The sequence below is a fragment of the Bacillus rossius genome, chromosome 2 (genome assembly GCF_032445375.1).
Source record: "Bacillus rossius redtenbacheri isolate Brsri chromosome 2, Brsri_v3, whole genome shotgun sequence".
In the NCBI taxonomy this organism is placed as follows: Eukaryota; Metazoa; Arthropoda; class Insecta; order Phasmatodea; family Bacillidae; genus Bacillus; species Bacillus rossius.
In genome coordinates, this window is record NC_086331.1 from 131,754,876 (window position 1) to 131,771,508 (window position 16,633).

The 16,633-nt window shown below is 40.2% G+C and overlaps 1 protein-coding gene across 3 annotated transcripts in view; it reads left to right on the forward strand.

Annotated features, from left to right (window-relative positions):
- Positions 1–16,633, forward strand: part of LOC134529843 (galactosylgalactosylxylosylprotein 3-beta-glucuronosyltransferase P) — an 81,600-nt gene that overhangs the window by 22,179 nt on the left and 42,788 nt on the right. The window contains exon 1 of one of the 3 annotated variants that reach the window (XM_063364347.1): positions 6,035–6,249. The exons of the other annotated variants lie outside the window; for them this stretch is intronic. The gene's annotated coding sequence lies outside the window, so the exon portion shown is untranslated. Of the gene's footprint in view, positions 1–6,034; positions 6,250–16,633 lie in introns of those variants that run through there. 3 annotated transcript variants of the gene reach the window in all.

Consider the following 16,633-nt stretch of genomic DNA (forward strand, 5'->3'; position numbering starts at 1 on the left):
CCCGAAAATTTCGCGAATTCATTTAGTCGCAAGCTAGAATGCAAACCTTCACACTCTCGCACTGTGTTCATGATTGGCACGCAGTTGTTTGGACACGCCCCTCTACGACCGAGAGCCAATGATGCCCAGCTAGGAGGGAAGTAAGCGAATCAGGTAGCGCCAAATAACAAGGATAAAAATGTTCTCGCTAAGAAATCAACCAATGGGAAAGTAAACATGGGTCGAGTACACCTATAACTTTGAATTCTATCCTGAGGCCAGAAGAATCCGCGAAATTTCCGGGTCTCTAGCCATGATGCATCAAGGGGATACCTGAGGTGTCGATCTTTGCCAACTTGTGTCGAATGACGTCCGGTAAGAGAGGGAATATCCTGTCCATAGTTCGGGTCGAATCCGGATTGGCAAAGCATAGGCACGGATCCAGTGTTCATGCTGAACTAGACGATGCTGCGGCCATGAACGGCGGGAGGTACGACCATGCCCGCAATGGCATGATGGAGCGGAGGGGAAGGCTCGTAGGATAACTCGCGTACATTCATCTTGATCGAGGCTCGAGGAAGAGGCGCCTCGTCAGGGGCGTATCTGTGTTGGTGAGGCGGGCTGGCTGGTGCTTCTAGCGCGGTGTCTCCTCTGGACTGGCGCGCAGTCTTCTCCCAGTGCAAATGAGCGGTGACCGTAGCATTATATGGCCGAGAAATGAAGATAAAGGTGTCATCCAAGTCCCTTAGGTGTTTTCAAGAATCTGTACTGGTTGTATTACGCCTAAAAATTACTCTGAAAACATGCGTTTTAGCCATTTTAACTCTTCTAAAAATACAGTTTAAAAACTTAGTGCGAAATCAAAAGTACTTTTCGGCCTTCAGCGAACTCATAAATGCTTTTCGTAAGCATACCCCACAGGGATATCCTGAGTAGTTTCTCCTGAAGCTCTGCGCACCGCGTGTGTGCCCGGGTGGCGGGTACCTCGAGTAGGCGACCTCCGCGGTTCCAGATGGACCACCCAGGGGTGATGCTGATAAGGAAGGTGCGAGAGGTCGTGGTCTCTGCACCACACTCCGTCGCGCGAGCGAGCCTCAGATGTGCTGACGCCGCGGGCTTTCATCAGCGAGCAACACAAACTAAAACTGTAGGCAAATGATGAACCAGAATTCTTGTGGCCTTCTTCTAGGCCAGCGGTTCCCAAACGGTGGGTCGCGGCTGGGTTACAGGTGGGTCGCGACTCGAACTTAAAACTATCAGAAACCACCGAATAAACCATCAGAAAAGATAAGAAAAATCGAAAAAAAAATCGAATTGTGTCCAAACACATACGTATTGTTAAATAAATAACATGTTTTGCTACAAAGTGCTTATATTTTGTCAAACATTGTCCAATCAGAACACAAATTGTTTATCAATAATCAATCGGTATCTTTAGAAAAGCACATATATATTTGCAATATTTGATGGTAAATTATATATTCATAAGGAAGGGGTATGATACAAATAAGATTTTTTACTCCACCATGGACCGATAGGAAAGGTGGGTCATCAGCTAAAAAAGTTTGGGAACCACTAGTCTAGGCCACATATATTTGTATTAACTATTCTTTACTATAATAAATTATTTACCCTTGTAACACACTTTGTATTACACAATAACCATACTTTTGTATGGAACAAATTACTTAGCACTGAAATTCCTGTGTCTTTTGTAGGGACTGTGAAAACACTTTGCATTAATGAGAGTGGTTTTGTATTAACAAGGTTTCTGTTTAATAAAGTTTCGCTGTATATAGTGTACCATGCAGGGTAGAATAGCTAAAAGCAAACACGTGTACCATTTCCGTGTCCCTACGTTGGGTAAACATTTATGTAATCATGCTATTGACCCACGTTGGAGTGACCCCACTATTGGTGCAATTATGTAATATATATATGTGACTACGGAAATGTAACATAATTTAATGTGGTCCCTCGTATAATAGATCACTTGCTCTGTGATGTGTCTCTTTATATTTAGAAAATTAACATAATCTTGAACATGGTATTTAAGGCGCCATTACAATTTAAATTCATGTATTAACCCATCTATGTTTAAATTAGTATAGAGTTAAGAGTGATATGAATGAGCATTTCTAAACTACAAATATGAAACCAATATCATTATTAGTTATTCAAAACATACAATGATGAAAATATCAATATATAAATGAAAAACATATTCCGATAAATCATCAAAATAAATATTACATGAAAATATACTCTTATCGTTGCCTATATGATGCGCACATTAAACAAACGTCCAGTCTTAAACGATTACTATTGTAATTCAACGATGAGTATGCAAACTTCTTATTCAAATAATTTCATTAATTTTGATCCAGAACAGTGAAACTTTACTTTAACCATGATAGTTTAGCCGATAGAACCACCTCTAGGTAGTATTTTCTTTGATGGTGGTGTTTAAGGTGTTAATCTGGTACCAATTTTTAAGTTACACCAATGTATAAATATATATAGTTACACAAAATAATTTTTAAACATCTGTACTTACAACCTTTTATCTTCTAAAAATATAAATAATGATCTAAAATTAAACTTCGATTTCCAATATTCATAAATATTTGAAAAGCAGTGAGTTTCTTATCACTTTAAAAAATGAAGTAGATTATTAGTTTGCTTGTTTATAACACAAAATAATCGAACTTCAGGGCGTTTTAAATACTATTTAATCAAAAATACGAGTCTTCATGCCACAGAACGATATCAGCTACATATACCGATTAAAAAACGAACTTCTTTTTCAACAAACGAAAGTTTAAATCAAGCAAATGGCCGTACGTTCAAAGACGGAAAATATCGTATATTCAACCTTTGAATGTCGCGCAATCGAGGTAGCGCCCAAATCACGTCGTGACAACTCACGATTATATGCAAAGCCAATCGTTCCTGGAAATAATACAAAATTCTACACCAAGTACATGAATCATACACAATATCCCCTTAAAGCAAAACAAGCGAAATTTCAAGGATTTAGTAACGTTAACCAAACCAAATATCACCGTTGAAATGAGTAATTCGCAATGTTCACTCTCTTAACCCATGTTGCGGCAGAATAAAGAAACATACTAGCCTGTGCTTTACGCAGTGTGGAAAGCCGTTTTTTAAGAGAGTTAATCGAATACTAAAATTTAGATGAGGGATGGGAAGTTTTTTTAAAATCAAACGTTTGTAGTATTTTTGTCTTGTTTTGAATGGCATGAGTGCATTTAATCTCATAAAGTGTCATAAGGTTTTTTTAAGGGGTACAATATGGGGTGTGGTCGTGTTTAGAAATATTGTTTTGACAGTGATCTTCTTTACTCTTTTGTAGGCAGTTATTTTTTCCAAGAGTGCTTAATTTCATTAAGAAGTACCAAAATAATGCATTAAAGGTATAGGGTAAGGCGGATGAGGTGGTTTCTTAAAATCTTACATGGACAGTGATCTTCCTCTTTTTTCGAAACAGATTTATGGAGTAATTTTCATTTTACTTTATTCTTTAGTCGGGGAAAATTTCATCCAGAAGTCCTGGGGTGGAGGCAAGGGATAGGTAGGGTTTCGCGAATTATTATATAGAGAGTGAAATTTCTTTTCGTCTGGACAGGTGTGCAAAATTTTATCAAGCTCGGAATAAAACTGCACTTTTGTATAAAAAAAACAAACAAGCATATATATGTTGGGCCATACATTTTTGCACTTTTGAAATAACCGTGAAAAAAATTACAGATTGTATTCAAATAAATGTTTTTATAAGAAAATTAAATAATGGAAAATCAGTTCTTAAAAATAATATCTTACAAATGGCCGGCATCTTGCCGCTGGAATTCCTCAAATCTGGTGCTTAGATTTTCGATGTATTTTTCAACCACTGTCGCAGCAGTTGATTGGTCACAACAAGATGGCGCCACGTGTACCTCCGACGAGAGTAATCCCTGGGTTTAAGAAATGTTCCCTAACGAGCTGGTCTCACGCAGCCCGGATCTAACTCCAACTGATTCTTTTTTACGGGGTTATCTCAAAAGTCGAGTCTACGTAAATAAACCAGCGACGATACTCCAAATAAAGGAAAACAACCGTCGAGAAACGGTCAACATACTCCGAGCTTTGTGTCGAAAAGTTTCCGAAAAATCTTATCCAGATTTGAGGAATATCGGCGGCAAGATGGCGTCCATTTAGACGATATTTTTTTTAAGAAATGATTTTCCAGTATATTTTTGTTCTTATAAATAAACATTTATTTGAATCCAATATATTTTATTTCACGGTTATTTCAAAAGTGTAAAAAATGAATGGACCACTTTATAAATGTATATAATTATAAATGTTTACATATTACCAATCCATCACTTAGATTGTGTTAATAATTAAGAATTTTTTTTTCCGATGATACACTAATGCAATACGCACATAAACGCGACGTAACTAGTAAACAACATCGAAATAATTTTCTGAGAGAATAACACAAGCACTTACTTGGGAAAATAGTTCGACGGACGGATGAAGTCGTGTTGTAAATCTCTTTGCTAGCTGCGTGGCTTTGACGGACGAAGAAGTAATGGACGGGCTATTAAGGGACCCGCCTCGTCAGGGGCGTATGAGTGTTGGTGAGGCGGGATGATAAGCGCGATGCTCGCTGGTGCTTCTAGCGCGGTGTCTCCTCTGGACTGGTGCGCAGTCTTCTCCCAGTGCATATGAGCGGTGACCGTAACATTATATGGCCGAGAAATGAAGATAAAGTTGTAATGCAAGTCCCTTAAGTGATTTCAAGAATCTGTACTGGTTGTTTTACGCCTAAAAATTACTCTGAATACACGCGTTTTAGCCATTTTTAACTCTTCTAAAAATACAGTTTAAAAACTTAATCCGAAATCAAAAGCACTTTCAAGCGCGGCTCCAGAGGAAGGGCGCAGGGGGACGATAGCCCCTTCCGAGCCCAAATTTTACTTCTTATTTCTTTGTAGGGAATATTAATATGTTATCTTAAATACTTTCGTTAATGTGCTAAACTCTTCTTTCAATAAAAATTTGTTCGAAAATACTAAATGTCAGTATTTGAGACCGTATATTTTGTGAATATCCCAAGGGCAATGTCATGATTATTAACTGCATCCTCCTGTGTGTGAGAGCCCTGCACGAGAGGTGTTCCTGGAGACACCATTGAGCACTTTTAGGCCATCAGCGAACTCTTAAATGCTCTTCGTACGCAGACCCCACTGGGATATCTTGAGTAGTTACGTTGTTTTCCCTGGAGCTCTGCGCACCGCGTGTGTGCCCGGGTAGGCGGCGGCCTCAAGTGGGCGGGAGTGTTCATGTCGCCTACTCGTTAGGGACCGGAAACATTCGCGTGTTCAATGACCTCTAGGATGAACTTTATAGTTCTACGTACACTCAGTCAAATGCCACCTTCTCATTGGCTGCTGTCTTGTGAAGGTGTCCCAACGTAGGGACCTGTGATTCGATACAGCCACGGTTGAGTGTTGTTTCTCACTGGCCCAGAGTAGAGACCTGTACAATTCGCGGATTCATTTCGCGATAGGATAGAGTCCAAATACTTTTGGAATTATTTTGCTTCAGCGATTGGGCCACAGTTTAGCTGAAGGACTCTGGGCCAATGAAAAATCTTTAACAGAAGAATTAGCGAATCACGATCATTCCAGTCAACAGGTGTTACGAGTCGGTAACCAATCAGCAGATGTAATTTGCACGAGTGCGTAGAGGATCATGGTGTCTATCCTTTAGGGATTTGAAATCGCGAATTTTACAGGTCTCTCTAGCCCAGAGTCGTCCAGGTGGGTTGTGAGCCAATAGCAGAGGCAGCACCGAGGTATAACTATTTGAATTTCAGGCTGTCGTGAAATGAATCCGCGAATTTTTCCGGTCTCTACTACTCGTGTTTGTGGTCTCCGAACGACGCGGTGCGGAGCTGCTGGTTGGCTGGTCTCGCCCGCGCAAGGCGTCGCGGCGGCCTATCAGCGGCGGCCGGAAACCCCCGGCGTATCTCCACTCGCCGGCCGCAGCCCGACTCGATGTAGCACTGGTCTGCACCGGGCTGCACCGGGCTGTTCGTCTCTCTGCCGGCGGCAAGACCACCATCGAGGCGTTCGCTCGAACCCGCGCGGAAGCAACGACCGGGATACGACCCCAGGACCTCGGCAACGCAGAGCTGAAGACTCGAACATGGCACCGACTCGCGTCGCCAGTTTCCTCTTCAAACACAAGCTGACTGTGAGTGTTCTTCTCTCCGTTCGCGACAGTTCGGTTTCATTCACTTACTTATACCAATCTTTTTTTTTTTTGACGTGACAACGTCTAATAAATCGATGAACGCCGGCTGCACGCACGAAAAAGTGTCCCGTTACGCAAATTGTCCCGTTACGCTGTGTCCCGTTACGCTCATTGTACGCTAACGCCGCATCTATCTCTCTTCCACTCGATTGGAACATCCATCGATTTGACTTTTTCGAGGCACATTAAACTTGAAACAGTCCCATTCGTTTCCTGCTTTTCCTATCATCGTCCTATCTTTTAAAGAATAACACAGATTGGAAGAAGTTAAATAGCAAACATGTATAAAAGTTATAGTTAAATTAATCTCTTCGTTAAAGTAATAAACATATTTGAATTAATGAGTGCAAACAAAAGTAAATTTATCAATTAAATTGTAGATTTCATTTCACTGCTTCTTTGTATCCATACAAAATAGTGATGTCAATAAAAATGATTCAATTTTATTCATAAAAGTATGCAATCATTTCATCAATGTTTTGTTATGACGTTGTCACGTTAAACTATCGTCCGTAAACCGACTTTACAGAAAACCAAATTTTTTTTATTTAAACGTCTATTTCTACATAGCAGCAAATGCAACCTGAAAAAAAAATTTGTTGAATAAACATAATTTACTGTAAATGTAAAATGAATTGGATACCAATAATAAACATAAAAATTCTAGCAAACAGAATTTTACCATTTTGCTGAAACCAAACCTTAAGGGGTGAAAAAGGGTAATTAAGGTTCTTAGATAGTTATATCTCCGAATCTAATTACGTTGGCCTATAATAAAATATATTGGGTATCATTAGAGACCCGTGAATTTCGCGGATTCAATGACCTCCAGGATAGACTCCAATATCCTCTACACACTCGGGCAAATGCCAACTGTTCATTGGCTGTTGACTTGCGAGTCGTCTCGACTGGGTGGCCTGTGATTCGACACTTCTATGAGTGAGGGTCTCTTATTGGCCCTCAGTCCTCCAGATTAACAGAGAACCAATGGCAGAAGCAGCACTAAGGTGTATTCATTTGAATTTTAGCATAACACGAAATTAACCCGCGAATTTTTCAGGTCCCTAGGCATTGGGTGATCAGAGCCTACGTGCGGTGTGTGTGTCGTTATGATCCGTGAAATTTGCGTCTAAGGGCGAGCAACCACTGAACAGCATGGCTCCCACAAGGGTAGGGCTGGGTGGACCCCTGGATCCAGTCCCGTTTATATATTATATATTATATATATACATATTCCCTGTGGTTAGTTTAAAGTAAAATAATTGTATAAATAAAGCTTAGTTTGGACTTATAAAACAGAAACCATAATTATACCCTGTATTTTCAGGATAAATAACATACTAAAAAGAGTGTAGGTAAGAAATAACCATGCAATTATAATTAGAGACCCGTGAATTTCGCGGATTCATTTCGTGTTATGCTAAGATTCAAATAATTATACCTTAGTGCTGCTTCTGTCATTGGTTCACTGTTGATCTGGAGGACTGAGGGCCAATTAGAGACCCTCACTCATAGAAGTGTCGAATCACAGGCCACCCAGTCGAGACGACTCGCAAGTCAACAGCCAATGAACAGTTGGCATTTGCCCGAGTGTGTAGAGGATATTGGAGTCTATCCTGGAGGTCATTGAATCCGCGAAATTCACGGGTGCTAATTATAATTAAGGACTGGAAAAATTCGTGGTTTGACTGACCTCAAGGATATACTCCACGATCCTCTATGTACGCGGGAGTATTACACCAGCTCATTGGCTACTGACTCGTGACACCTGCCAACTGGGATGCTTATGATTCGATACTTCTTACGTCGAGGGTCATTCATTGGCTCACAGTCCTTCAGGCAAACTGTGTTCCAATCACTGAAGCGGCAATAAGTTACACGCACTTGGATTCTAGCCTATCGCGAAATGAACCCGCGAATTTTTCCTGTCTCTAATTATAATGTAGCACGTGAATGTGAAATTTTGAGGGTGGGGGGGGGGGGGGGGTTGTATCAGATCCTGGGCCCCGGGCCCGTAATCGAATGTGGAGGCCATGCTGAATATTGTAGAATAAGTTATCTGGACAGTAAGACATGTCTATTTTGATTCATTGATATTCAAAAAAATTTATTTCTTGTATTTTATTTCCATGTTTCAAGCATTTAAAATTTATGTGAATTTATTTCGTTAACGATTCGAACTAAAGATGCAGAACAAAATTTCGTGTCGTCGATGTTCCCAAAAGCGTGCCCGCTTCATACTTGGTTTAAAAACACCGTAACAACTAATTCGCTTCATACCACCAACGTGGGGTATGACGTAGAACCGGCGCGATAAATACCATTCGTAATGTGTTTGTTTTCACCAATGAAGGTTACTATGAGGTCGGCGCATCTGGGATGTCAAGATATCCACGTGGAAAGACTAAATGGCAGGCAACGTCCATCCAAGTTTTACTTGCACTCATAGACAAGAGTACGTTTATATATGAATCGGCACATGCTAAAAGGGCCTCAGTCACAAAAAAAATGCAAATGTTGAGTTAAGCATGAAAATCGCATGTTAGAGGATAGCTTCTACTATCTATGCTAAAAGGGATTGAGTCACACGCGCGGGTTAGCTAATATCAGCTAGGGAAATTCTTAACGTAGGTGAGCTAAAAGGGTTGCTTGGAGACAGATTTATTCGTTTTTCTCAAAACTGTGTTGCTTGGACTGAGGCCCTTTTAGCATGTTCCGATTCATGTATCGTCAACTTCATTCATTTGGGGGGGGGGGGGGGGGAGGGGGGTTCACGAAGCCAGATTATTTACGAGGGCTTTGAATCCATTTGCCCATTTTGAAAATAACATTTTATTGGATTTTTCCAGAAGAAGGCAAAGCTTATCTTATGGCCGCTATTTTGAGCAGGAAAAATGTCTAATCGTTGCCTGATAACGGGTCAGTTAGTTTGGATTCACTTTTGCCAACATAAGCTCCATTTGATATGTCCACTATCCACGTGGACAGCTACATGTGCGTTTAGCGCTCCAAACGGGAGCACGCGCGGCCATTCTGTCCTTCGATCCGAAATCCAATTACCGTGACCCACACACAATCTAGGGAAAGCCCTCTGACGTTGCACCAGTATAAGCCGGGGCTACACCGTCTTTACTGGTGTGAACCGAAGCTCGTACGTTTCCACTCTGTTGCTACCGGCGCAACAGTGTCATAGCAGTAGTAGGTGTATTTCTATTGGTCAGCTGGAACCATTTTAAGTCACTTCGATTGATCAGGTTACCACAAGATAGCATCTATTGTGGTTGCTGCCTCATACGTAGAGACCTGTAAAATTCGCGATTTCAAATCCCTAAAGGATAGACTCCATGATCCTCTATGCACTCGTGCAAATTACATCTGCTGATTGGTTACCGACTCGTAACACCTGTTGACTGGAATGATCGTGATTCGCTAATTCTTCTGTTAAAGATTTTTCATTGGCCCATAGTCCTTCAGATAAACTGTGGCCCAATCACTGAAGCAAAATAATGTCAAAAGTATTTGGACTATATCCTATCGCGAAATGAATCCGCGAATTTTACAGGTCTCTACTCATACGTGTTTATTTTAGTAACGACTGAAAAACAACCACCAATATTTGCAATCTATTTCAAAACGGAGCAATCTAAAATATGAATACGTTTCGAAAACATAACTATATGAAATAGGGAAAGTAGATCGAGATGAAAAGTTTTGTAATAGACAATAAGAGCATTCAAAACACTTAAAATATGAGTATTTCAGGTAGGAATTGGTTGTAATGCTTGAAAGGAATTTTTTTACACTTTTATAATTTATTTAATATCAAGTGTTGTAAATCATTATCTTATATTTACGACGGATTACAAAAATAACGTCCTTATAGACATGGATTCTCGCACTATGTCAGTACTAATCCATCGTTATGTATATCCAGTTGGGTTGGTTAATCTACATTCGGCGGCCAATACAATAGCGCAACGAATTTTCTTTCAACTATGTTCAAACCAGTTTATGATTCCATATCACGCCTTACCTGTAAGGGTACAACTATTAGCTTGCCTCAACAATTGGCAGCTGAAAAAATTAATATTCATAACTATCATAAGGTAAAACTTATTATTCCTGAATGTATTTGTACACTGGAAATAAGAAGTCTTAAAAGCCTAAAAACATATATTTATCATACATTAGGTGTACGTGTACTTTTGTAAGGAATAATTAGCTACTTGGCGTGATAAAAAACTTACTTTAATTTTGCATGCAAATATTGAACAGAAATAAAGTAATAAAAGGACTGGACCGATATTTTAAATAGGCACGGCTGGTACAGAATAAATTCAATCAAATTGAAAATTTTAAATAAATACTCAGATTCAATATTAATCTAAACACGTGTATAAAATTTATTAATTTAGTAAAATAATCAAGATGAATTAAATTCATTATGAAAATCAATTAATGTGCTGAATGTTTATTCTAATTTATAAATTTTAATTATTTTCAAATAATAATTAATAATTTATAATACAAATAAATTATGCACACAGGAACATAAAATTATATAAGTTCACTTAAAAAGTTTATAAACACAATTTCTATCACTATTATTTACAGTAAATGTTATGGACCAGTATTCAATATCAATCTCTGAAGTATAATATTTTAAACACATATATGTTTTTATTGGAATGTAGCTTTTTTTGGTTTGGTATGCATACTTTTTTTTATCCTTTCAAATTTCGTTGCATGGTGCACGCCTATCATATAAATTCATTCTCGTATTTTTTTCATAACGCGCCTAAAGTAAGTATAACTTCAAGAAGTGAAATATATAATTTGCACTGCCCATTCCTTAAGCTCATAAACCCCGCACGCTACGAATTCTGACAGATGCATGAATGGATAATACGTTTTGTATTGGTTGTAACTTGAAATTACTCTTTACTATGACTATTTTAATAAATCAAGTCTTTCGAGTGTGTCATCCACATTAAGCACAAGCAAATATACCGAGTAGATTGAGTAAATCGAAACACAAGGAAGGTCTCTGTCTAGATGAGATTTCGAGAAAATCCACCCCTTGAAGTATAATTTAATTATTCTTGATGAAATTTCGCCGTTGCGTATTTTGTACTTTCTTCCTCTCCATGGCAACGGACTACGTCATTGTTGATGCCTTCTGCGTATCCATGGCGACGGATTTTGCAACGGCAGTGGCGTACCCGCGAAGAGGGGCGTGTATAATGAGCATTGCGAGGGTGTTCTGCCTGTGAACTGCCGTGGCGAGTAGGATTCGTAAACGGGAAATCCGGGTCTCGAAAGTACCGGGAATTCCCGGTGTATTTGATATAGTAAAAAATCTGGGAATTTAAAATTGATTCCCGGTTCTTTCGATACTTTCGGGACTCGACGTCGACAGCATAAAACATCGTTTGTATTGCTCGCTAAGGTTCCTTCCACTTGCTTCTCTCCTGTGGTTTGGCGAGCGATGAAGGCGGGCGAGAGGAGAGAGTGCGCTTCAGTCTCCAGTCGGTGTTCGAACTGCTGTGTGTCTGTGGGCGTCGCGCCAATATCCTCTCTTGTAGTTTGTTGTGAATAGAAGAAATGCTATTTTAAGTTAATAATTCCGTGACTTTGCATTCGTTAAAACGATTATTTGTTTAATTTTTTCCCTTCCAAATTTAAAGACTGAGAGTAAGACTAAGAATAAAGTGATTTTTTCTCTTTAGAAGGTATTTTTGTGATAAAAAGAACTGTAATACAAATGTTTATCTTTTAACATTCGGTCACTAAAACGTGTTTAATAGTTCAAAACTAACAATACCTACTTCAATCATCGACTGCTGCACCCTTAATCAAAAAAAAAACTGTTACCGGGAATTCTCTGTACCTTTGAAGAATAGTGCCGAGATTCCCGGCTCTGAAAATCGGGTCACGGTTCCGAATAGCCCAGTAGCGAAGCCAGCAAATAAACAACTGGGAACAGCCGTCCCAGTCATCGGTTATCATCCTCCCACGCCAACAGCTGCAGCTGCCTGTGTCTGGAGGAAGTCTGTCTGCCGACAGCTGAACATCTGCGGCGCATCTCTCCCGGCTTGCTCGCCGCTCCCACTGCGATGTCACACGCACCAGCTTCTAAGTGGAGGTGGCGTCACGCACCAGCTTCTAAGAGGAGGTGGCGTCACGTACCAGCTTCTAAGTGGAGGTGGCGTCACGTACCAGCTTCTAAGTGGAGGTGGCGTCACGTACCAGCTTCTAAGTGGAGGTGGCGTCACGTACCAGCTTCTAAGTGGAGGTGACGTCACGTACCAGCTTCTAAGTGGAGGTAGCGTCACGTACCAGCTTCTAAGTGGAGGTGACGTCACGTACCAGCTTCTAAGTGGAGTGACGTCACGTACCAGCTTCTAAGTGGAGGTGGCGTCACGTACCAGCTTCTAAGTGGAGGTGACGTCACGTACCAGCTTCTAAGTGGAGGTGGCGTCACGTACCAGCTTCTAAGTGGAGGTGGCGTCACGTACCAGCTTCTAAGTGGAGGTGACGTCACGTACCAGCTTCTAAGTGGAGGTGGCGTCACGTACCAGCTTCTAAGTGGAGGTGACGTCACGTACCAGCTTCTAAGTGGAGGTGGCGTCACGTACCAGCTTCTAAGTGGAGGTGGCGTCACGTACCAGCTTCTAAGTGGAGGTGTGGTCACGTACCAGCTTCTAAGTGGAGGTGGCGTCACGCACCAGCTTCTAAGAGGAGGTGGCGTCACGTACCAGCTTCTAAGTGGAGGTGGCGTCACGTACCAACTTCTAAGAGGAGGTGGCGTCACGTACCAGCTTCTAAGTGGAGGTGACGTCACGTACCAGCTTCTAAGTGGAGGTGGCGTCACGTACCAGCTTCTAAGTGGAGGTGGCGTCACGTACCAGCTTCTAAGTGGAGTGACGTCACGTACCAGCTTCTAAGTGGAGGTGGCGTCACGTACCAGCTTCTAAGTGGAGGTGACGTCACGTACCAGCTTCTAAGTGGAGGTGGCGTCACGTACCAGCTTCTAAGAGGAGGTGGCGTCACGTACCAGCTTCTAAGTGGAGGTGGCGTCACGTACCAGCTTCTAAGTGGAGGTGGCGTCACTTAACGACAGCAATTGATAATTCTTTTAAGTTTTTCTTTAAGTTGGGTATATATCTCCGCGGACCAATGATTAATTGTTTGACAAGGTGTAATTTATTGTGGTTTAGAAATTTTATTGTAAAATGTATGTATAAGCGTGGTAGCAAAAGCAAGGGTTGCGTAATGTGCACGAAAATACTTTTAAGATAGAAATTATGCAGCCTACATTTACTGAAACTGACTTAACTGGATGCTTGAGTGAAATAACTTGAGTGAATGATGTTGTCGACATCGCGGAGGTTAGAGACGATGAGACTGGATTGGAGCATTCACGGAAACAGAAGTGTCCCGAAATAGATAAAGCGTATCGATTCACGGCAACGTCCTCTTCGTTCCCCTCTTACTGAAATCTGAGTTCGACCCCACCTGGAACCGAACCCCAACAGCATATATGTGAGGCAAGTGATTTGAACAGTTTTTTTTAAATGTTTAGTTCATTGGCGATTTTTCATCACTAACAAGCCAGGTTTATTGAATATTAATTGTTGTATATTAGTTTTTTTGACGTCATAACGTCTTATAAATCGATGAACACCGGCTGCACGCACGAAAAATTGTCACGTTCCGCCTGAGCCGAGCGTGCAAGAACCGGCCAACCACCGTGCGAGAAAATCTTCTTTAATATCAAACAGGTTAAGGCGGGCTTTTTAACTAATTGTTCGTGATTATATTTAAACAAATTATTTAAATTAAATTTTTCAAAAACTGTAAATAATATTTGAAAATTAAAAAGTATGCAATTTTTCATCAATGTTTTCTTATGACGTTATCACGTAAAATTATCGTCCGTAAACCAACGTTACAGACAAACCCCCCCCCCCTTTTTTTTTAAATATAGACTACCTATATATTTTCGTTGGATTTATCGTATTAGTAACCAATTTTAGACTGTAAAAGTTCACACATATGCGTTACTCGGGAATCGAACCCGGGAACCCTCGCATCGATAGCTCCAACCCACCAACGTGGCCCATCCCGAAGGAAACCCAAAAAGATAGACTGGACGGTTGAGTTGGTCCGGAATAACAAAATTAGGACTCTGTTTATATTTTTATTTAAATATAGCTTTCTTACATTTTATTCCCATCTGTTGTAAAATTTTTGTTTGGTATTAAATTATTTGTTTAAGTATTCTTTGTATTAGTATTATATTTTTGTACTTTTTTTCGCGAAGGCTGCAGCCCGTAAATTACCGTGAAGTTGTGTTTTTGTATATTAACTTCAAGTCCATGTCATGCCGCAAATCTTGTGTGATTAAACATGCTCAGGGCAGTAATATATTATTTTATTTCTGGTATCATCCTGTCCGGTTTTGGTTTCATAGTTTCCACGTTTTCTAGACATCATAGGCGACTGCGTACCCTGACTCGTGGTCGGAGTACCTCGAGCTACTCCTCAAGCCCACGGACTTGCGGTCTCTCGCCAGATAAACCGTCTGTGTTCGCGGGCTGCTCTTCTTGGAATAAGTCTGTCTGCTGGACAGCCCAGCTCTTCTCTGCTGGTGAATGCATGAGTGGCGAGTTTATTTTTATCAACTGACAGTTAACTGAAGAAAAAAAATTGGTTGTCTGTAAAGCCGGTTTACGGACGATAATTTAACGTGACGTCACAACAAAACATTTATGAAATCATTGCATACTTTTATGAATAAAATTTAATAATTTTTATTGAATTATCACTATTTCGTATGGATACAAAGAAGGAGTGAAATGAAATATACAACTTAATTGATAAATTTACTTTTATTTGCACTCATTAATTCAAATATGTTTATTACTTTAACGAAGAGATTATTTTAACTATAACTTTTATACATGTTTGCTATTTAACTTCTTCCAATCTGTGTTATTCTGTTAAAGATAGGACGATGATAGGAAAATTAGGGAAACGAATTGCAGTGTTTCAAGTTTAATGTGCCTCGAAAAAAGTCAAATCGATGGTTGTTCCAATCGAGTGGAAGAGAGAGAGATGCAGCGCAAGCGTACAATGAGCATAACGGGACAATGTTCGTTACGGGACACTTTTTCTTGCGTGACGCCGCATTCATCGATTTATTAGACGTTGTCACGTCAATAAATAAATTCTGATACTTCTGACTTGACAAAGATGCTTATGATTAATAAACCTTTTTAATGAGAATTGCATAGTGCATTATCTACACTGTAATTAAAAATAAATAATAATTAGTCTGTATTAAATATACCCACGCTACAAAGAAAACACTCCTAATAGTTGATGCAAACTATTGCTAACAACTCTTCAAAGTTTTGTATATTAAAATAATATGTGCAACCCATAAAATATTGGTATTAATGTAATTTTGTCTAACTTGTGAACGTTACCTTGAAAAACAACTACTGTATAAAGCTTCTTGCTTGTTTCATGGTTTCGACATGCTCTGTTGCAACCATCTTCAAGGGGCGACTGATAGCCGGCTGGGATGGCGATTGTTTTCATCCTAAATTAGAGTCTGCAGAGTAGTGTTTGGTCTAATTGGGTGATATTGATTGGTGGAGGGGTCTGGCCAATCAAGTTTCAGGTGTAGCAGTATGGGCCTGGGCTAGTTCTTGAATGATAACCATTAATAGCTCTGTTTTAATAGAATGTTCAGATATTACTTTATCTTTATCCATCTTCTGTGTCTAAACTGCAAAATTATAAAATATATTTTTGTATTTTTTTAAATCAGTGGGTGTAATTTTTTTTTACGCTGTTTGTTTCGTGGTTTTGATAAATAATGTTTTTATTAAGTATTTAAGATGTTTCTCTGAAAGAAATGAGATAGTTGTGCACACTCCCCGGCTGGCAGCAGTCATGCAAGTGAACACGAGAACAGAAGCGGGGATAGTTGTGCACACTCCCCGGCTGGAAGCAGTCATGCAAGTGAACACGTGAACAGAGGCGGGGATAGTTGTGCACACTCCCCGGCTGGAAGCAGTCATGCAAGTGAACACTTGAACAGAGGCGGGGATAGTTGTGCACACTCCCCGGCTGGCAGAAGTCATGCAAGTGAACACGAGAACAGAAGCGGGGATAGTTGTGCACACTCCCAGGCTGGCAGCAGTCATGCAAGTGAACACTTGAACAGAGGCGAGGATAGTTGTGCACACTCCCCGGCTGGCAGAAGTCATGCAAGTGAACACGAGAACAGAAGCGGAGATAGTTGTGCACA